This window comes from Anomalospiza imberbis, unplaced genomic scaffold (assembly GCF_031753505.1).
Source record: "Anomalospiza imberbis isolate Cuckoo-Finch-1a 21T00152 unplaced genomic scaffold, ASM3175350v1 scaffold_108, whole genome shotgun sequence".
Classification (NCBI taxonomy): Eukaryota; Metazoa; Chordata; class Aves; order Passeriformes; family Viduidae; genus Anomalospiza; species Anomalospiza imberbis.
Window position 1 is genome coordinate 113,391 of NW_027099470.1, and position 17,593 is coordinate 130,983.

Sequence of the window (17,593 nt, forward strand, 5' to 3'; positions counted from 1 at the left end):
CACAGGACTTTGGGGGGAAATACGGAGCAAACCATGTGATACAAAACAAACCATTCAGTGCAAAATAACAAACCACCCAGTGCAAAATAATAACTAAAGAAACTACTCAGTGCAATACAACATGGGATGACTTGCACATCAGTGTTTTCCAAGGTAGCTTCTACTGCTGTTGCCACCACGACTCCTGCGCTCCCTGCTGTTGCTGATTGAAGAATGTCCAGGCAGCCGCCTGGTTGTGGGGGAGCATTTGCGTCATGGCGCGTCCCCTCTTCGCGTTCTGCTTCGCGTTTCCCAGCGTTATTCCGTCTCTCTTGTGTGTTAATTTGAATTCACTTTTTCGATGCTCGAACTTGTCACATCTGTTGCAATTTCCCTTAACACCAGTAGATGTCTAGATGTCGCTGTTGCCTTTTCCTTACAGCTCTAACTTTGAATTGTACTTTAAAGTGCCCATGTCTGCCGCACCGAAGAAACTTGATCAGTGCTATTTTTTTCTGTGCTGCAGAAGTGGTTCAAGGGCAGTTGCCATCAGGTTTGATAGATAGGTGGGTTTCTTCTCTGGAGTTCCTACTCTGGAACAAGCCTCTATGACATCTACCAAATTAGCTGTTCTGGGCAAAGTTTGCAGGATCCTTTAGCAGGCGGGATTTGCATTTTCTACTGCTAATTGCATTCCCAGCACAGCTTTAACCTCTGGGGACATTCCCAGAGACCGATCTATTGCATTTCTGAGGCGGTCTAGGAAACTCATAAAAGTCTGATTTACCTCTTGTCTAATGGTGGTATAAGATGGTGGCAGTAGTCCCATATCTGGAACCGCATGAAAAGCCTCTCATGCTAGTTTCTGAGTCTGTTGCAAAATTGTGGTATGCAAACGTGCCTGACCTTGCGGGTCAGCAAAAGGGCTTTTCCCCAGCATCATTTCTGGGTTGGCAAGCTCCCTAGTGTATTCTTGAGGGAGCCTAAGATTTTCTGCTATGGTAGCTTCTACCTGCCTTTCCCAGTCCGCTTGCCACAGTAATAGCTGTGTGGGTTTTAAAATGGTCTAGGCCAGCTTTCTGCAATCCAAAGGAGTCATCAATCTACTAGTAAAGATATGATCTAATAAGATTTGCACATAGAGATTAGACAGACCATACTACATGACAGCTTTCTGCCTCTCATGGACAAGTTTCCAGTCCAGTCCTGGTGATTTATTAAAGAAATATGGATATTGATCTAGCACCGATATCCACCTGTGACGGACAAAAACTCTCTAACAGTTTAAAGATAGAAAAAGTGTATGTTTATTACGACGCCGGGCGGCATGTGGGATAGCTCCCAAATACACACCGCGCCCTTCAGGTGATTACAGAGTCCTTTTATCCATACAAGTATTGAATACCCAAAATACAAATACATATTCATCATTTTGGTACATCCTATTCTTCGCTTCGTATGCTAATCAGTTCAAAAGCTATTAAGCATGTGTCGTTTGTTCCTTGAAATGGGTCGGTGGTCCCTTTCATGGGGAGGGGTCCCAAAATGAGGAAGTAAATGAAGTCTTCCTCATTCTCACCTTTCTACCTTTTCAATGCAAATGTGACAAATGAACCCTTGGTAGAAACTCCCATTTCTTATCTGTAGTTGGTTTCGGAACAGAAAAAGCCCACAATTGTCTTATGTTCTTAAAAGCTATTTGTCAGTTTCTATATTCCTCATTACAAACCCAGCTAACTAAACATTGTGTTGACAAGCAATCAATTATTAGTTAACTACTAACTCTTAACTTCATCAAGCAAGGCCTACCCATTTATTTTAATTAATTCCAATAAAGCTTTTTTTTAACCAAAATCTAACTAAAATCTTAGCTCCTCTAAAATCTCTAAATTTCTTAAAGTTTATGTTTCACTGGGCTCCATAAAAACCTCCCAAACACCAAGATTCAGCCCTGAACAAGCCTCCCAGGAGTTCCTCGTCCTTGGCCCCTCCCCTTTGGTGTTCGGGGCTCCCCCCTGTCCCACCTGCTGGTGTCACACTTGGACTGGGGGTCCCCCTTCTCCTCGGTGCCCGCCCTCCCCAGGCTGCTGGGAGTCCCAGCAATCCCAAAAGCTCCCCCCTCTTCGGTCTGCCCATTTGGGGATGCCGGGGGGTTTTGGGTTCCCGGGCTCCCTTCTCCCGTTATTCTCTGCTTTGGGGTGCTGGGGCTCCAAGGAGTCCCCCCTGCCCCTCTCCAGGCTCTTGAGGGTCCTGCCAATGGCGGTACTTTCATCTCTCTCGTTGAAAGTTTTTTGCAGGACAATGGACATATGCAACATATGCACAGTCCAACCTTCATAGAAACTGAGTAAGGTCACAGTGCCCTTGAAGGACACGAAAGGAGAACACGCTCAGCTCCAGACAGTTTAGGATGTAAAGGCATCCTTTACAAAAAAACCGCAACGAGACACATCAAGAAGAAAAAATAACTGAATAAAGTAAAAGCTTAAAATGCATGCACAGAGGGAGTTAACCAATCATGTATTAGCTTGAGGCACATGAACAATTAGGCCTAACCAATTATGCATTAGCTTGGGGCACGTAAACAATAGAACACAGTATAAATATAGCTTAGTTTTTGCAATAAATTGGCTTCACTTGATCATATTGATCATGGCATGATGTCCCACTTCTGATCCTCTGCATTTTTTGGCACCCGAACAGGGACCCAAAGACAGCTATTTCACTGCTATGCAGAGGTTCCGCGACAGCCTTCGGGAGGCAGAGAAGCTGGTCGAAAGTATCCTCGCTGCCCTGGGCGAGAGGAAGAGAGGGTGGAGCTTCAAGTAAAGACAAACTGATGAAGATGAACTGATCTCGCCCTGATCAGGTGAGTGGCCGCGGAGGAGATGGGGTCAGACTATGAGATGGGGTCCAGAAACTCCTCCAATATATCCTCTCTAAGAGAGGGCAGAAATATGATTCTTCCACTCTGAAGGGACTTATTTACTGGGCATGGGATCATAACCCCATACCAGGGGCGCATGTCGCTTTTGAGGTATTGACATTGGAGGCTGTGGGCTGCATGATATGGGTCTGTATCGCTTCGGGAGGAGGTAAAGCTGAAGAGGCATCTAAATATGCTACCCTGTGGAAAAACATTGTAGAGGTACTAAGGATGATGAAGGCGGAAAAGAAAGCTGCTGCGGCAGCCTGTGCTGGGTTTTCCTTGAGCCCGGACTCTAAGTCACAGGCATTTCCTGCTAGCAAGTTATTCTCGACTACATTAAACGTTCCTTTGTGTGGCCCCCAACCCTCCAGCCCGGTTCCAGTAACCGAAAAGGAACTCAAACCCTCAGACCAGAAACAGAGTGAGGAAGCTACCTCCCTCGGAGGTTTGAGCTGCTGACCTGAGAATAAAGGTATTCAGGAAAAGGGGGCAGCTGGTGATGAAGTGTTAAAAGTAGTGCATTCATTATCTGAAGATGAGGCTGAAGAAGAAAAGACAGATTCAGGATCTGCTGCGGTAGAAGAGGACTTAAAAGCTTTGGTAGACAATTTGCAAATTTTAGTAATTCAACAAAGTGATCCAAGTCACTTCCTAAAAGGACTATTATTTGAAAGGAGGGAGCTGCTAGGTCCAAAAGAGCTCTGGAGGAATGGAGGGGGAGGTGGATACCCCCCTTGACCATGCCAGAGCAGGAGTTAGAGTTAGACCCTGATATAGAAGCCGCACAAAAAACGAAGTGGAAAGGAGTTATAACATAAGCAATAATAGAGGGGTCTTTTCCCCCTAGTACTATAGAAGCCTTCCCTGTGGTAACCCAAGCCACAGGGCGAGGATGGGAGCCATTTGATTGGAAGATATTAGAAAAATTGAAAAGCGCTGTTACACAATATGGCTTGAAGTCTCAATTAGCACAATCACTACTGCAATTCATTTTTACACCAGATACTTTAATTCCAGCTGATGTTCAAACCTTGGTGAGTTTAATCATGCCCCCCCACCAGCAAATTCAGTTTTATAAGAATTGGGAAGGGGCATGTAAAAAAGAGGAAGCAAGACCTCAGGCTCAAGGGGATCCATTGTTTGGAACCACAACACCGCAATTATTAGGAGAAGGCCCCTGGTCCACAGCAACCACCCAAGCCCAAAGTATAAATGAAGTTTTGCATCTAAGCCAACAACTTGCATACAACTCGATCCTTGCATTGCTGGATCGGCTGCATACTCAGGCTTTTACACAGATACGTCAAGGAGGAAATGAGGACTTTGATAAATTCATAGACTGCTTGCACAGAGCCATCTATGATCATCCCGACCTGGATCCAGATACAAAGCAGAAGCTGTTTAAGATGCTTGCCTCTGACAACACTAACGACAAGACTCGGCAGATTTTAGGCACGTTACAGAAGGGAGTAGAAGTTGTTGACATGCTAGAATTCATGACCAGAACCACAGAGAGACAGAAGGCTGCCTATGTGGCTGCTGTGGTACAAAGTGCCGTAAAGCCACTACTTTCAAAATTAGAGAAAAAAGCAGAAGGAAAAAATATCAAATGTTTTGGATGCGGAAAGGTCAGACATATACAGAGTCAATGTTGATCTGCCCCAATGAAGAAATTTTGCTCCATCTGCAGGAAGGATAATCACAACACGAGAGAGTGCAAGTTCCAGGGAAACGGACCACAGAGCATGACCCCATGCACAAAGACACAAACTCAGGGAGCTGCTAGCTCAACCCCCTCTGGAGGACTTTACTCACTCCAATCAGTGCCGGAATGGACGTGGAAACCACAGTAAACCTTACCATCACTGACTCTGCAGTACATCTGATAGAGACTAATGTAAAGGGACCTCTTAGTGCTTTCCTGTTAGGGAGATAATCTGCTAGCAAAAGAGGATTGGATATAATTCCTGGGGTTATTGATGCGGACTATCAAGGGGTTATCAAAATTATGGTGAGGACATTTTTCTCTCCTCTATCTATCCCTAAAGGATCACAAATTGCTCAACTTGTTCCTTTTAAGCCTTGTGTCCCCTGTACAGGATTAAAGGAGTGGGGAACAGGCGGTTTTGGTTCCACAGGTAACCCAGAAGTATATCGGGCCATGGACATCACGAGAGGTAAACCAGATAACAGGCAACCTTGATTCATCCCAATGGTAATTCTATTATTAAGAGGCTCACAATCGATACCGGAGCAGATGTAACAACCATTTCAAGCATTATATGGCCCAGGAATTGGCCAGTAGTCAATCCTGTTTTGAGAACTGCAGGAACTGGTGGAACCCAAGCAACTTGGTTAAGTCGGGAAATAATTACCTTTACTTTTCCAGATCGAGTAAGCATAACAACAAGACCCTATGTCATGCAGACTCCTGGTAATTTGTTAGGTTTAATTGGCAGGGATTTGTTAAGTCAACTAAAGGCCACAATTGTTACATAACCTTTTTAATAGTGGCCACTGGGAGGCCAGCCATGGTGAAATTAATGGGAAGAGGTTACATGTGCTTACTTACAGATAAAGGAATTCGCTGGATTCCAGCTAACTGGGTGAAACTTTACCTAAAGTCACACTTGCCAGCTAATACTCTGTCCAGAAGCAGAATGTCGGCGACAACACTGACTTCAGACGCAGCTGAACCCGATACTCCAGCACCTGACGGTTGAACAACAATTGAACTTTTTTCCACAGCCATTAACAGATTATAAAAATAATCTTTTTATAGCTCACAGGAAAAAGCAAAAATTTAGCTCCACTAATTTAGCTTGCAATAGATGTTTTAGTATACCTAATACACTTAAAGTTGAGCATGCATTAGCAATAATTTTAGGGCCTAGTCATAGAAGACAACCTCCCCCCGCACCCTTTAGAGGAGTATTTTTACAACATTGGAATTTTAGCCAGGATTTATCCATTATTGAAACACAGGATCAGCGAGTTTTGCTCCTGATTCAATTTCACTTGGCAAAACAAGCCGTAGCAAATCAAATTATATTACAGAGTCAGATTACAGATACAGAGAGTGGGAGAGGAACAGCAGTACCACAACAGCATCATGTTCCTGACAGTCAGTGGGACGAGGCCAAAGAATATTGGGCAAAGCGTAGACATGATCAGCAACGGTGACAACAATGGCAATTGTCCCACAAAGAATATTGATGATGATCGTTGCAATAATAGAAAAAACGCAGGGATTGCAGAACATCGATCAGTGAACACACATGTGGGTTACATGGGCTAATCAAACAGGGCAGGAATCAATTTGCTTATCATTAGCTACATCTTCTGATCCTTTTCGTACTTGTTTAATTGGAGTTCCGTTAGATTCTATGGAAGAATTTGGACCTTGGACTAAGGCCACGGTGCACAAAAATTTAAATGAGGCTTGGTCAAGTTGGTGCATGATACAATGGTGGAATATCCAGAGGGGACCAACCTCTGCAAATTGGTGCGACACTTTTGGGATTCCAATGAACCCCTTGGTAGCACAAGCTTCTACAATTGCCCAGGGACTGAATATTACTTATATCCTGGGTTCTATGCCAGGCAACTACTGTCTATTTTTTTTTTTTATATTATTCTACAGGCTCAGATTTGTCTGTTATAAAAGAGGGATGACCAAAAAATGATAGCACTTGGATATCCCCTAGCTCCTCATGGCATTACAATACCACAGATTACTGCAAAAAATGGATAAGGCCTTTACCACCGGAGCAAGGTGCAGCTAAAATGCTACCTCCTGGGGTTTTCCTCATGTGCGGGGTTAGAGCCTGGCCTGCAGTACCCCAGGAAGCATTGGGAGGATCGTGTTATTTTGGCAAACTAGCATTATTCGCCCCTAACATCCACCAGATGTCACAAGTCACAAGTCCCAATGCTCAAGACTTAGTGTGCATCAGTTGGGCCCTGAATGTAGAGATGAGGTACAATTATGGGACCCACCATCAGTTATATTGGCATCATTTTTCATGCCAGGAGTAGCCTCGGCACAGGCCCTCACGCAATTGAGGCGACCCTGTTGGACAGGGGAACAAATTAACATCATGTCCACAGTGCTAGATGAACTCACCACTGATGCTGATAGCATACGCCATGCTGTGCTACAAAATAGGGCTGCCATAGATTTTTTATTGCTAGAACAAGGACATGGGTGTGAAGATTTTGAAGGGATGTGTTGCATGAACCTTTCTGATCACTCTGAATCAATTCACAAGAAACTTTTGCAACTTAAAGAAAACATGAAGAAGCTTAAGAGTTGTTGATAATCCTTTCAATAAGTGGTTAAAATCTTGGGGCATTACTGGATGGCTTAAGGACTTAGTTTGCTTTGGCATTATGGTTTTTTGCATTATTTTAGTGATTTTGCTTATTGTACCTTGCTTATTACAGCATGTGCAGGGAATAACTGAACATGCCATTAATTCGGTCTGGCTTGTGCCAAAACAAGAAGGGGGAATTGTTGAGAGTTTTGTGCAGGACAATGGACATATGCAACATATCCAGCCTTCATAGAAACTGAGTAAGGTCACAATGTCCTTGAAGGACACAAAAGAAGAACACGCTCAACTCCAGACAGTTTAGGATGTAAAGGCAGACAAGAAAACCGCAGCGAGACAGATGAAGAAGAAAAAATAACTGAATTAAATAAAAGCTTAAAATGCATGCACAGAAGGAGTTAACCAATCATGTATTAGCTTGAGGCACGTGAACAGTTAGGCCTAACCAATTATGTATTAATTTGAGGCATGTGAACAGTAGAACACAGTATAAATATAGCTTAGTTTTTGCAATAAATCAGCTTTGTTTGATCATATTGATCATGGCGTGATGTCCCGTTTCTGATCCTCTGCACTCTCTGGGATCCCCACTTTGGGCTCCTGGGGGACACAGGGCTCTGCTCCTCCAGGCTGCCTCTGCTGGCAGCCATCACCAGGACCCCTCAATGTCCCCCCAAGGGGCCTTTTCCTCTCAGCTTTTGAATTCTTCATTCTCTAATCATCCCTACAAAAAAACACAACCCAGGGACCCCCAGGATATCTGGGCTGAGCTCCCCTCCTTGGACACCTGCGGGACAAGGGGCAATGAACCCACAGGTGTGGGGCTGGGGATTCAGGGAGGGCTTGACCTCCTGGTTCCTTTTCTCTTCCTTGATCCTCCTTTGTCCTTCCTCTTCCTCCTGCTCATCCTTTTCCTCCCCTCCTTCTCCTCCTTCCCTTCTATCCCTCCTTCACCCTAAGCCCACCTCCTTCTCCTACTTCCATCCCTTCTCACTCTCCTCCTTCATCCCTGCCCTTCCCTCCTCCTCCTCCTCCCCCAGGAGCTGCGACACCCTTGGTGCCGTTCCCGCAGCCCTGGCAGCCCGCGGCAGGAGCGGGGATGGAGCCGGGACAGGTCGGGATGGGCAGCGTGGGGCTCTTGGCTGCTCCCACCCGCTGTTCCAGGGGGGAACCTGGCCCGGGCAAAAGGAGAGGCAAACTGAGAGAACTGGGGGCTGCACATCCAAACTGGGCCTTGCTGGGGACCCTGCCCGGGCACTGCCAGCCCTTGGGGCTCCTCTCGGGACATCCGGGAGGGGGAACGCACAGAGGGCTGGGGGATGCCAGGAGTGGCAGCACTGGCAGGGACTGGGCTCTACTGGAATCATACTGGGAATGAGTAGGAGCCTGCAGGGAGCAATTGAGACCATGTTAGCAGCAAATGGGATACACTAGGAGTGACTGGGATTATACTGAGAGTGACTGGGAGCAGCTGTAAGCAACTGGGGTCATGCTAGGAGAAACTGGGAGGAGCTGGAAGTGACTGGCTGCATGCTGGGGGTGATTGGAAACAAGTGGGCTTCTACTGGGATCAACTGGGTTCATGCTGGAGGAGACTGGGATCACACTGGCCATGAGTGTGATCCCAGTCATGGGATCACAGCTACAACTGAGGCTGACTGGGAGTGGTTGTGAGCAAATGGGATCATGCTGGAAGGAACTGGGAGTGACTGGGAACATGCTGGAGGGAACTGGAGTACACTGGGAGATACTGGGAGTGACTGGAATGAAAGTGAGGGTGAAAGAGAGCAACTGGAACCATGTGGAGCAGAACTGGTTCATACTGGCAGTGACGGGGAACACACTGGGGTCATATTTGATCATACTGGGAGTGACTGGACTAACACTGGGAGTATCTGAGAGTGACTGGGAACATACCCTGCACAACATTCCCCATGCTGGGGGTAACCGGGAGCAATTGGGAGCAAATGGCATCATACTGGGACTGACTGGGTTGATCTAGGAAGCAATTGGAACCATGCTGGAGGCTGCTGAGACAATACTGAGAGAGATTGGAAGCAACTGGAATTATACTGGGACTACACTGGGAGTACTGGCATGTGACTAGGATCAAACTGGAGCTTATTGGCATTGAAAGGGAGCAGCTGGGATCACACCTTGGGCTGCTGGGAGCAAATGAAAGAAACTGGGATCATGCTGCAAGCAAATTGGAGTAATTGGGAATGACTGGATGCATGCTGGAAGCAACTGGGATATACTGGGCATGACTAGGGGATCATACTGGGATAACTAACACCTTACCGGGGCCACTAGCAGTGCCTGGTAAACAGTACAGACGTGCTGGGGGCAACTGAGATATACTGGGAGTGTATATATAATCATATTGGGGTGACTGAAACCACACTGGAAAGAATGGAGACCATGTTGGGGAGAACTGGGACCACACTGGGGGCAACTGGGTTCAACTGCCACCATACTGGGAGTGTCTGTAACCATAGTGGAGTGATGGAACCACACTGGGAACAGCTGGGCCCGTGCTGGGAGCAACTGGCATCATACTGAGAGCACTGGCATCAGACTGGGAGAGTCTGGGAGCAACTGGAATTAGACTTCCAGTGACTGGGATCATACTGGAGCGGCTACACTGTCCTGGCTTGTAAGATAAGCATATATTCTATTTGCTATCTGTTGGAGGTGGGGCAGGTATCTTCTGTTCAGCTGGGCAGTTTTCTTATCTCTTCCAAGAACAATGTCTGCCTCCGGGGAGATATCTTCTGTTCATGGGCCATTGAATTAATCACTGCGGGACTGATGGGGTTACATCATCCCATTGTGAGATGCTCCACCCAGAGGGAAGAGCCAAGCATCCCTACCTGCAAAAAATCAGCATTTTTGGGACATCAGAACAGCCTCTTCGCTGGATTCCCAAAGGAGCAGCTTCTCCGCTGGATTCCCAGAGGAAGACCAGGTCCATCTACTCTATCACCAGACCTTCAGAGAAAACTACACCCTTCTACAGGACCACCGCTTCAGCAGCATTTCATCTGCCACTCCAGGAGGAGCAGCCACTATTTAACTGGACTATCACCAGCACCCTGACTCCTCAGGGTGTCAGGTTTCTGACGCCATAAGTAGTTTTGTTTGTACTAATTACATTTCTTTATTATTATTATTATTATTTAGTTTTTTTCTAGTAAAGAACTGTTATTCCCATTCCCATATCTTTGCCTGAGAGCCTTTTTATTTTGACATTGTGGTAATTCGGAGGGAGGGGGTTTACCTTTTCCATTTCATGGGGGACTCTAGCCTTCCTTCACAGACTCCTGTCTTTTCACACCAAGACACTACAATGATACTGGGATTAGAGTGGCTGTGAATGGAACCTGACTGGGAGTCACTGGAAGCTATTGGGCCCATGTTGGGAGGAAAATGTGGACACATTGGGAGAAACTGGGATCAGCTGGAAGGTACTGGAACCATGCTGAGAGGACTGAGACTACAAGTGGGGCAACATCGATCATACTGGGAGCAACTGGGACCACAACGTGGGCAACAGACACAAACTGGGCTCATGCTGGAGGCAACTGGAAGTAACTGGGAAAGACTGTGATCATTCTGAGCTAACTACAGCCTTACTGGGGCAACTGGAATTGACTGGGAGTATCTGTAACCATACTGGGGGGACTGGAACCCCAGTGGGAAAAGCTGGGAGAAGGCTGGGGTCAACACTTGGGGACAGTGAACCTATGCTGGGGGCACTGGGCATGACTGGGACCCTGCTGAGAGGGACTGGGACTATTCAAGGGGCAACTGGGATCATAATGCGAGACCAGGGAACAACTGGGACTATGCTTGGGGGCAACTGGGATCATACTGGGATTACACTGGAAGCAGCTGTGTCCATGCTGGGTCAGACTGGGATCACGCAGAGGGTGACTGGAACACACTCCGGGTAAGTAAGAGAGACTAGGGCCTTGCTGGGATAGACTGGAATCATACTGAGAGTGACTAGGATTATCCTAGGGGCAACTGGGAGAACTGGGAACAAACTGGATGAAAGGGGGAGGAACTGGGAGCAACTGGGACCTTGCTGGGGGCAAATTGCATCATCTTAGGGAATGACTGGGAGGGACTGGGTTCATACTGGGAACAACAGGGATCCTGCAGGGAGTGAGGGGGAGTGACCAGGATCATACTGGGAGAAACTGGGTTCATACTGGGAGTGCCAAGGAACCTGGAAGGACACGGGGGCACCAACTGGGCTCATACTGGAAGCAGCCACTTCTGGCCCCATGAGCCCTCAAAAACACCTCCCGGGGACCCCCAATGTCCCCCCGAGGGCCAGCTGCGGCTCGGCTTTGGAGCCCTGCCAGCTCCAAACATCCCCCCAAAAAACCCCAAACCCAGGCACCCCCCGGGATATTTGGGCCGAGCTCCCCCTCCCCGGGCACCTGCGGGATGGGGGCGATGCTCCCGGGGCTGCGGCGACTTCAGGCAGCGCCAGGGCCCCGCGATTCCTTCTCTGATCTTCTCCGGCTGCTCCCGGCTGCCGCTGTGCCTCTTCCTCCCTCCCTCCTCCTCCTCCCCCGTTCCCGAAGGCCGAACAGTGAGGGGAAAAGGGGTGAGGAAAGGGTGGGAACCGTGAGGGGAAAGGAGTGTGGTCAAGGGAAGGCACGGTCCTAAAAGGGCCTGGTTTGGCCTAAAATAACCCAAAAGGGCCTCAAAGGCAATCGAAATCCACCAGGTTTGCCCTAAAATCAGCCAAAGGGGCCCTAAAATCCACCCTAAATCCACATGGTTTGGCCTAAAATCAACCAAATGGGATTAAAATTATCTAAAGGGGTCTAAAATCCAACCAAAATCACCTAAAATTGCCCCAAATGTTTTAAAACCCACACGAAGTTGCCTAAAATCACCTGTAAATCTCTCCAATATGCCTAAAATCCACCCTGAAAGTACCTGGTTTCACCTACAATCACACAAAGGTACCTAAAATCACCCAAACGTGCCTGAAACCAACACAAGAAGTCCTAAAAAGGATTGGTTTGACATAAAATTGCCCAAAGAAGCAGAAAACCTACTCAAATGTGCCCAAAATCACCAAATAAAGTGACGTAAAATCACCCACACAGAATTATGACTCACCCATATGGGCCTAGTTTATCCTCAACTCACCCAAACGGGCCCCAGCCCCACCCACGTGGGCCTAAAATCACCCAAAGGGATCTGAACTCCCCCCTAAATCCCACCAGATTCGGCCTCAAATCAGCCAAAGGGGCCGAAAATCCACCCGAAAAGGCTCGGGATCCCCACAAGGGATCTGAAGCCCACCCTAAACCTGCCCAGTTCGGCCCAAAATCCTCCAAAGGGGCCGAGCCCGAGGCCGAGCCTGGGATCGGCTTCGGGGTCTCTCCGGGACCTCTGCGTTCGCCCCAGGCAGTTTTGGCCGCGGCCCCAGATGGGCCTGGGCGGGACCGGGAGGGACCAGGGAGGGCTCAGGAGGGCTCGGGGCATTTGGGGCTTTTTTGGGCTTTGGGGGATCGTGTTGGGAGTTATGGGGGAATTGGTGGGATTTTGGGGAGAGATATTGGGTTTGGTGGAGCTGGGGAGTTTTGGGGAGTTTGGATTTTCAGGTGGTTTTATTGGTGCTTTAGGAGAGGGTGTTTTTCCGGGGATGTTTGGGGGTTTTGGTGCCTCTCTGCCATTTACCACACCCGGGGACAACCCCAAAGCCCCCCACAATTCCAATAAAACCCCCAAAACTCCAACTAAAATCCTCCAAAGCCCAACAGAATCCCCCACAAAATCTGAGTGGAACCCCCTCCAAAATTGAACAAAACTCACAAAATTGCCAATAAACGCCCCAGAAAACAACCCCTCCCAAAACACTAATAAAAACCCCCAAAATTCCACTAAAACCCCCCCAAATCCACAAAACCCCCCCAAAACCCTATAACTCTCTCCCAAAACCCAGTAATTCCACCTAAACTCCCAACAAAATCCCCCTAATCTAAAAAAAAAAGGCCCCCAAAATCCCCACAAACCTTCCCAAAATCCTCCCAGAACCCCCCAGACTCACAGGGGGCCGTCCTGGATCCGGGGGCACCGGCCGGTGGAACAGGAGCCACTTCAGAGGGCCCTCGGAGCTTTTTTGGGAAGGGGCACCATGGGAGACCCCCCAAAAACGGGGGAGGGGGGAACCCCTGTTGTGCCCCCTCCCCCGAAACCCCCAGACGCCGGTTCAGGGTGGGGCTGGGACCCCCCGGGACTCCCAAATCTCCCCCAGGAACCCCAAAGCCCCCTTGAGCCCCCCACAGCCCCCAGACCCCAATCGGGCCCAGCCCAGGATGTCCCCCGAGACCCCACCCAGGACCCTTCCAGGACCCCCCAGACCCCTCCCCAAACCCAATCCGGGACCCCCCAGCCCCTCCCCAGATCCCCCCAGGGCTTTTCCCAAAAATTTCCCAAACCCTCCCAGACCTTCTCCCGGAACCCTTCCAGACCCCCCAAAGCCCGTCCCCAAAACCTCCCAGGACGCCCCCAGGACCCCCCAAACAGCTCCCCAAAATCCCCCCAGCCCCTCCCACGCCCCCCAGGGCCCCCCTGTGCGGACCCTCCTCCCGCAGCTGTCCCGGCCCCTCAGCAGCCCCCGCAGCCTCCGTCCTCTTCCAGCGCCTCCCCCGCTCTCTGCAGCGCCTCCCGCAGGACCCGCCCGAGCCCGGGGCGGGCCCGGGGCTGCCGCCTCGCCTCCGATTGGCTGGAGCGGCGCGGGGAGGCGGGCACTGCTGAGGGGAGCCGCGCGGTGATTGGTTGGCTCGAGGCGGGGCGCGACGCTATTGGCTGGGTGGGCTCGCACGCGCGGCGGGTTGTGGGGATCATTTCCGGGTTTCTTTTGGGGAACATTCCCCGTTCTTGGGGGAACTTTCCTGGGTTTCTGGGGTAACATTCCTGGATTGTTAGGGGAACGTTCCCGATTATCTGGGGAATGTTTCCGGATTTTTTCTGTGGCAACATTACGGTATTTTTTGTGGGAAGATTCCCGGATTTCTGGGGGAAGATTCCCGAGGTTTTGAGGAACATTCCCGAGTTTTTGGGAGAACATACCCAGGTTTTTTGAGGGGAATGTCTCTGGATTTTTGGGGATCACCCAGAGAAAAGCCATGAAGATCTCCTTCGCCAAAAAGTGACCCAAAACACCCCAAACCCCACCAAAAGACCCCAAACCCAAAACGACCCCGGGCCTGAAATACCCCAAAATCCCGAAAAACCGCCCCAAACCCGCCCCTAAATACCCAAAAAGTGCCCCAAAACACCCCAAGCCCCTCCAAACCACCCCAAAATCCCATAGAAACGCCCTGAAATCCCTCCAAACCAACCTAAAACCCCTCCAAATCACCCGAAATCTCGTAAAGCTGTCCCCAAATCCCATGGAATTGCCCCCAAATACCACAAAAATACCCCAAAATCCCAGAAAACTGCCCCAAAAATGGTCCTGACCCTGCCCCTAACCCCCCGCACACCCCCACTCCCCCAGGTAAATTCAGCTCGGCCCAAATCCTCCATTTTTTACCCCAAATCCTCCATTTTCATCCTTAGTCCTCCTTTTTTCATCCCAAATCTTCCTTTTTTCAACCCCAAAATCTCTTTTCGTCCCTGTGAAAAATGCCAATCACTTGGTTTAAAATTTTAAAGGTTTAATAGTAATAAAATAGTTATTAAAAACAGTAATAAAAATTAGAGCAATAAAAATTTGGATAATCAGGTTAGGACAACAAAGGACAATAAAAAGCAAAGAATTGCAGACGTCCGGATGCTTTCCTCAAGAAAGCATGGCTCACTAATAAACTCTTAAAAGCAATAGTCTGTTTATGAGATATATCCATATATCTCATAAATGATGCAAACATTCTTTTCAAAAAAAGGGTGTTCTCTGGTTGTCATCAACTTCACCCCTCATCTTGTAACTCAGTCGTCTCGGTACCTCGGTCTGGTTTTTCCTGATAACGGGGCAATAATTATTCTCTTGGAGATTTTGGTGTCTTGTTGCTGTTATCTCTGTGCGAAGAAATTCTGAGCTAGTTAGAAAAAGTATCTTACATGGCATAGTTTCTATTTCAATATTATGTTACAGCCTAAAACGATATTTAACACGCTACTTTAAAAGGATTAATACAGTACTGCAAAATAACTTTCCAACATAACACATATAGTATTTAATTTAATATTTGCGAAGAGCCAGTCATTTCATATGCATTTTTCACAATCCCAAATCTCCTTTTTTGACCCCAAATCCTTCTTTGTGCCAAATCCCAAATGTCCTTTCCCCACCCCAAATTCTCCTTTTCCCACCCCAAATCCTTTGTGTGTTCCCAAATCCCTTTTCCAATCCCAAAATCTCCCTTTCCACCCCAATTCCCCACCCTAAATCTTGTCTCCCCCCAAATCCTTCTTTCCCCACTCCAATCCTCTTTCCCTACCCCAAATCTCATTTTCCTCCCCAAATCCCCTTTTCCCATCCCAAAAATCTCCTTTTCAAACCCCAAATCCTCCTTTTCCACCCGAAGTCCTTCCTTCCACCCTAAATCCCCTTTTCCCACCCAAAATCTTTTTCCATCCCAATATCCCCTTTTCCCACCACAATCCTGACCCTAAATCCTAAGTCTCCACCCTAAATCCCATTTTCCCACCCAAATCTCCTTTTTCCATCCCAAATCCTTCTTTGTGCATCCCAAATACTCCTCCTTTCACCCCAAAATCTCCTTTATCCCTCCTAAATCCTTCTTTCTCACCCCCAAATCTCCTAACCCCAAATACTTCTTCTATCATCCCAAATCCCCTTCTTCCACTCCCGATCCCCACCCCAAATCCACTTTCCCAGCCCCCCAGGAGTTTTGGGGGTTCCTGAGGGGCTCTGAGGGTTTTCCCCAGCATTGTACCCAGGGTCTCTCTGCAGACATTGCACCTGGAGGTGGCCCAAAAAAACCCCAAATAAACCCAAATAACCCCAAAGAAACCCCAAATAACCCCAAACAAACCCCACTGTGCCCCCCAGGGCTGGAGTGGCTTTGGGGGGGTTTGGGATTGCGGGGGGTTATAACACCAAACTTGGGGGATTGGAGAGATTTGATCATAAAATTTGGGGGTTTTGGGGTTTGACTCTTCAGGGTTTTGGGTTTGGGGTTTTTTGACCCCAGAATTTGGGGTTTGGCAGGTTTTGACCCCAAACTTTGGGAATTGGGGCTGTTTGACACCTCAGGATTTGGGGTTTAGGGGTGTTTACGAATCCCAGGATTTAGGGTTTCAGGGGTTTTGTCCCCAGGATTTGGGGATCAGGGGTTTGACCCCAGACTTTGGGATGTAGAGGTTTTTGATAATCCCACGATTTGGGATTTGGGAGTTTTTTACCCCAGCAGTTGGGGATTGGGGATTTTAACTGCAAACTTTGGGAGTTGGGGGTGTTTGACACCTCAGGATTTGGGATTTAGGGGTATTTGACCCCAGACTTTGGGAATTGGGGGTGTTGGACACCCCAAATGTTTCAAACTCCAGGATTTGGAGTCTGTCAGCATGGACACTTGCTTGCACGAGCCTTGGAAATGTGCCATCAGCACCTGGGCTCCATCAGGCCCTGCTGTGTTGACAATTTACTCGTTATTCCCAGACATTCCATTGCCTCACAATTGTCTCCTTGGTGCCATGAGGCCCCTCTGTGTCACAACGGAGCCTTGGTTCCTTGAGTTTCCATGGGGTCTCAGCACTCTCCTGTGTTCCATTAGGCCCGGCTCTGTCACCATGGACACTTGGTTCCATGGGCAGTGGCAATGTCCCAGTGGCACCTGGGCATCTGGGTTCCATGGCACCTGCTGTCTGACAAGGGACAGTTTGTTCCATGACATTCCATGGAGTCACAACGGTCACTTGGGGTCCATGCAGGTGCCTGGGGAGCGGGAGCTCAGCCCAAATATCCTGGGGGTCCCTGGGCTGGTGTTTTATGGGGGGAAATCTTTGGATCTTGCAGGGCTCCAAAACTGAGCCGCAGATGCCCCTTGGGATGTAGTGGAGCATCATGGAAGCCAAGAGACCCTCATGGAGCCAAGGCTGCAGTGGGTCACAGAGGAATCTCATGGAAGCCAGGAGAGCATTGTGAGGCTGTGGAGTAATGTGGCAAGGTTTCACTGGGACTTGACAGAACCTCATGGAGGCAAGGAAGCATTGGGAGCCTCTGGAATCAGCGTCTGCAGGAGGATTTTCTGCTCCCTCCTGGGATGCAGGTAGACAATAAAGCCTGAGGCAGCCTCCCAAGTGTCCGGCTGTGTCATCAGTAGAGGTGAAATCTGGGGGGACACCCTGT

At 48.6% G+C, this 17,593-nt stretch overlaps 1 long non-coding RNA gene across 1 annotated transcript in view; it reads right to left on the bottom strand.

The window, feature by feature from the left end:
- Positions 1 to 17,073, bottom strand: part of LOC137465772 (uncharacterized) — a 51,398-nt gene extending 34,325 nt beyond the window's left edge. Inside the window, exon 1 of the long non-coding RNA XR_010994828.1 lies at positions 16,891 to 17,073. This is a non-coding gene — a long non-coding RNA (uncharacterized lncRNA). The remainder of the gene's footprint in view (positions 1 to 16,890) is intronic.
- Between the last annotated feature and the right edge of the window lie 520 nt (positions 17,074 to 17,593).